A 6180-nucleotide genomic window follows, 5' to 3' on the forward strand; every position below is an offset into this window, starting at 1 on the left:
ACATTGTTCTCATAGCTCACCCTTTCAAACATTTGATTTGTTTGTTTTACAGTAACACCTCTGAGACATGAAGGGAAGCTTCAAATAAAGGACCCTTTGTTTTAACCTTGGGGGCGGGGGAAGACTTTGGCAGGTGGGGGAAGTCGCAGTGCTGTACCTTCCTAAAGGTCATAGACCTGAGTGACTTTTGGACACTGGAAGGCAAGCAGGAGATAGTATAACATTCAGAAAGATGCGTGACTCAAACACAGGGTTGGGAAAATATGATTCTCTAGTTGGTGAGGGAACTGAGGAAGAATATGATACAGGGAAAACAAACTGTGGCGCACCCAAGCCGCAAGTTCACAATTGTGAGTGAGATCTCCTGATGAGAGCTGTCACTGCCTTGTTACTATGAAACAAATGTTCTTGGTTGATATTGATGCTGTGTTTGTGTCTGCATGTTTGCATGTGCCTGCACACTTAACCCTGGCTTTTTCCAAAACAGCCAGTGCTACCAATCCTGCTGATAGCACAGAGCTATCAGAACGCTGCAGGCTGCTCAGACAGACGTTCAAAAGTATTCTCATTTTTTTTCCCCCTAAACAAGCCCAGTGATCATTTATCATCATAAAATAAATCATATATTATACTCAACACAGAGATGAGACAATGTGGAAATACATGTGGCCACTGCCTCGTTTTAGAAATCTTTAAGAAGGCAGATGTGATTAGTTATTTCATTAAATTGTTGCTAGTGGCAACATAATATTTTTTGTGTGGTGATGGCCAGGGGAGGATGGCATGCTTGGTTTGGAGGGGAACGTAGATGTAGGTGACAAGCCACCCCTCTGCTTTACGGACATTATTTTTGGGTTGTGCTCTGGTGAATAATTACATGTTCTACTGCAAGCCTTATCTTTTCCCATGAGCACTTTTAGTGGTATATTTTAACAAACCATTGGACCTGAAACCATTGGACCTGCTTAATAAAGTTCCGTCAACTGCATGATTATAGCAATGATGAAAAAATTGCTGCATTATAAATCCTTCGCTAGCAAAGAAATCTGGTTAACTTGAATAAACTAAAGTTTTCAGCAGTTGGCAGTAGAAAGCATCTTTCTTTGATTATATGTTGGCTATGAGTTGTGTATATTATTTACATATTAATTCCTAGTGTTTTCACCAATCAAAATACATATGGGGAAAAAAAAAACTACTTATACGAGAAGAACTAAATTAACTTGAAATGAAATGTAAAAACAGATAATGCAAAGATTGCTTAAATTGTTCCTTACCAGAATTTCATAATGACCATAACTGATAACTGATTGTGTAAAACTGACCAGTAGGCCATAGAGAAAGCTATCGTTAAGATTTTCCATTAAACCAGTCCATTTTTATGATTACTTCCTGTCTCCAGGTGTGTCTGGTCTAGACACCCCACTCCTTCATTTTATCATTAGACTTACATTAATTACATTTGTGTTTACAGATAAGATATGCGGCATTACTAGTTAACGTGAGCTTATCTGAGTATTAATGATGGCTCGGGAAATGCACAGAGTTGAGAAAGCAGCTGCTGAATCTGTGATTCACTCTGTTTTCTGTTTTCGCAGAATGGATGAGTCCTGATATGCTCCATACTTCTTGCCTGAACTCGTGAGCTGTCTTATGTCATAGTTTGGACATCTCTTGTTGCTATTTATTGCCATGAGCTGTCCGGATAGGCCAAAAAAAAAAAAAAAAAAGCTCTTGACACCAGCTATTGGTTTTCAACACCAGCATTCCCACCTGCTAACAGTGTGCCCACCTCTGTGCTGTTAAAACAGTGACACACAGCCCACTGTGCAGCTCTATACCTCTCTATACTCTTCTAGTCTGTTCTATACTGTTCTGTACTCTTCTATACTATTCTATACCTCTCTACTCTTCTATACTCTTCTATTCTGTTCTATACTGTTCTGTACTCTTCTATACTATTCTATACCTCTCTATACTCTTCTATACTCTTCTGTACTCTTCTATACTGTTCTATACTGTTCTGTACTCTTCTATACTCTTCTATACCTCTCTATACTTTTCTGTACTCTTCTATACTCTTCTGTACTCTTCTATTCTGTTCTATACTGTTCTATATTTTTCTGTACTGTTCTATACAGTTACTGTTCTATGTTTTTCTGTACTGTTCTATACAGTTCTAACTGTTCTATATTTTTCTGTACTGTTCTATACAGTTCTATACTCTTCTATACAGTTCTATACTGTTCTATATTTTTCTGTACTGTCCTATACAGTTCTATACTCTTCTATACTGTTCTATATTTTTCTGTACTGTTCTATACAGTTCTATACTCTTCTATACAGTTCTATACTGTTCTGTTGTTTTCCTCTCGCTGAGCCTGGAGAAGGAGAAGTGCTCAGTTTCAGTCGGACTTTCTTACTTAAATCAAAACATTATCTGAGTGCTACTGCACCTTTTACCTTTTTAATAGAACTGTGGTGAACTATGGGAAATTTTCAAAAGGCGTTATGGTGTATTATTCGTTTGTTTATTTATTTATTTATTCGTTCATTTATTCATTCTAGAGCTACATAAATCGATATAGATCAATACGCGCGTTTTCGTGCCCTTGTATTTTTAGGCATTATCTCTGGGATTAAAGCTAGTTAAGGAGCTGTAAAGTCGACGAGCTTTTGTTTTCTTCTCGTTGAGCAACAAAAATAAACTTTCGAAAAAAACCTCGGACCGTCGGACTTCCTGCTAATTCCCACGTCGAGAGCTTTTTCCACAAGCTAAATAAATTGTGAGCCGCCATGAACTAGAGCAACAGCCTTTCCTCTAGGGCTTATGTTAGGTTTGATTGTTTGTTTGTTTGTTTGTTTTATTTTACTATGACATGCAGTATTCTTATTGGTTTTAGTGTTAGCATTAAGTATTATTTTATAGTGTGTTTATAACTATTATTAATATCTTTACATAATTACTATTATCTAGTCATTATTCTTTATTGTCGTTGTTATATGTTATTAATTCGGCTAATTGTTTAGATTATTATTATTATTATTATTATTATTATTATTATTGTCTTTATATCTTGTATGATATTTATTTCGTAATAATCACAATTAGCCTATTTTTATAATATTATTATTGTTGTTGTTATTGTTGCTGTCCTTGCTGTAGTAGTAGTAGTAGTAGTAATAATAATAATAATAATAATAATAATAATAATAATAATAATAATAATTTTGATGATGATGAGAAATTTCTACCGCCTTTACTCTGTGGCTTTTGGGCTCTATGTGCTAGTCTAAATAAGGCAGAAGGTATGAGGCATGCTGCAGTTCCCGGCCTCTGTACATTATTTTGTTTGGGAAAAATCAGGAGTGTAGTGTAGTGTTCCCTGCCATCCGAGATGATAATGGTTACTGATCCCATTCTTTCAGTCATAATGTTCAAGTGGGCTGAGATTAATGACCAGCTCCTTACTGTAGCTCACTGCTGCCTGCTGCATGACTCACACTGGTGTTTCTAACCCAGGCCGAGAAATCGCTCTTCCACTCATATGAACATGTTTAACACTTCAATGTACAGCAAAACACTCAGTGGGAAAGAAGTCCCTTATTAACAATCTGCTGATTAATAATTAGGATATAGTTTTAACACCAGACACTTTAAGTTGCTTAAAAGGTTGTATAGATTATAAGCAGCACATGCAAAGACATAAAGTCAGTGAGATTTGCATTTGATGTTATTTACACACTAATATTTCACATTTTATCTGTTACTATAGACGACCAGGCAGCCTGTTTTCTCGCTTATGTGCCTATATTAAAAGAAAAATAAGTATATAAACACAACGAAAGGCCTAATCACACCTAATACTGAGCCGGAAAATCCTGACTAAATATGCAGTATGAAAGTACTGGTAGGAAAATCAGATGAAGAGGATTTGGGGTTTCTACCGATATTGTCTGAGGTACAAGGGGTTTTCTCAATCACATTAATATTTGTGCATGCAGATTCAGCATTCGTTTCTAGACTGCCATTTAGCACAATGTTTTCTCACAATAATGAAGAAATGATGTTCAAATTGTGTCAAAATTGTTGGAAAACGGTGTGAAGTTTGCGTTCTCAGCATGCATACATTTCACACAGTTATATTCTCCTCCAGAAGGGGTCGCCATAACGTTACTAAGTCTCTCTCTCTCTCTCTCTCTCTCTCTCTCTCTCTGTGCCAGTATTTACTCTTATTTACACTTCTTGTGAAATGTCTCACTTTGCAACCCCCTGAGCTTTCTGCAACATATTTCCGATCCTCTTGTTTTCAGATACATAAAAAAGTCACAATTTTAATTTAACTTCTAAAAAGCAACGTAGAAATGATCAACACGTTGTGTCTGTTAATTTCACAGGATTATTGCAGGTTATTTCTCAGGTTATTAACTAAAACTGGGATTATTTTCGCTTGTTGGATGTTGGCCGAGTTTGAAAAGGCAGTCTACGAACCACCCTAAGGAGTGCACCTAATGAGGGAATATCAGCTAATTCCCTTAATCTGAGCTGATTGGAGAATGACGCTCATCATCCTCGAGGCTTCACTCAGCTCAGATCTGTTAAACTCAAACGCGCTTTATTTGCTTTCCAGGCTGACTGTTTCCTCTTGTGTTTTGAAGCGCTGACTGGCCCTTTCTCTCTCTCTGGGTCAGTGTTGAAGGTTTCAGCGACGCGGCTGAACTCAGGAGAAATTTCTCCATCTTGGTGCAGAGGAAAGGAGTCTCAGACTGCGTGATGAAATCGGGCTGAATTGAGAAAATAGCCTCACCAAAATCCTCACCATGAGCCCGCTAGTTATAAAGCTGATGATATGAAGCTGATGTTCAGCTACAGGAAATAATGTTATACCCCACAGTTTCAGTCTTCCCCCTATCCGTCTGATCCTTTCCTATTAAAACACAGCGTTTTACAAGTCTTAATACTGTAAACTAGAGATTCATGATATCTGAAATACAGAGGAAAAACCTGTAGCCTAGATATTTTGTTTACTGTCTCCTACCACGGTCATATTTTTGGTGCAAGTACAACAAAATAGACCTAAACATGTAAGTATAATAAAGAATATATGCTATAAATACTACTACTTCTACTACTACTACTACTACTACTACTAATTATTATTATGATGATGATGATTATATAATAATAATTATTATTATAATAATAACAAGAATAATGATGATGGCGTATAATAATAATAATAATAATAATAATAATAATAATAATAATAATAATAATAATAATAAATTATTATTGGTATTTTATTGTTATTGTTATTATTATAATGTAGGAATAGTAACAACAACAACAACAATAATAATAATAGCTGAAGTGTATTCGTAGCAAATTATAGAATACGTTTTCCTTTTAATAATAATAATAATAATAATAATAATAATAATAATAATAATAATAATAGCTGAAGTGTATTCGTAGCAAATTAAAGAATACGTTTTTCCTTTCAATAATGATAATAATAATTACGGTTGTCTGGAAGCCTATACTATAAATTATTATTAAAACGTTAGCAACATTCCTGCAGGGAATAAATTGTTGACAATTAAAACACACACACACACACACGCTGCGCCTGCTTTGTGTGAGACTCATATTTTTGGAGCTCATTGGATCATTACAATAAGTGTTTATCTGCTGTCTCTCACTCATCTTTCATTTACACAAATCTCCCACTTTTTTACAGACTGATACAATACTTCAGGTTGCTTTATAACCTATAATTCCGCCTTGAACTGGAAAAAATAAACAACAACAACCCAAGTCTACCATCGACTGCGAGACACAACACGGAAAAGCCATTTGAGCAAGTGGTGGACTGTGTGAGGAAAAGCTGAAATGATAGGAACCGAGCTGATTTGCGCTGTATGGCTGTTAGTGCTGAGAAAGCTGACCTCTTCAGTGGACAGCAGCAGCATCTGGCTTGTTGAATGCACATGCAACCAGCAAAAAAAAAAAAAAAGAAAAGAAAAAAAAGAAATTGGGTTTAGCTGAATTCAGCCCCAAGCTCGTTTTGTAATGACAAAAGAAAACGGGAGAAGAAAGAAAGCAACAACCTCCCGTCGTGGAGAGACTTTAGGTTGGTTTATAATAAAGCATTTCTTTCTCCCCCCGCGCTTTATTGA

Source organism: Ictalurus furcatus, chromosome 9, assembly GCF_023375685.1.
Source record: "Ictalurus furcatus strain D&B chromosome 9, Billie_1.0, whole genome shotgun sequence".
NCBI classification, from domain to species: domain Eukaryota; kingdom Metazoa; phylum Chordata; class Actinopteri; order Siluriformes; family Ictaluridae; genus Ictalurus; species Ictalurus furcatus.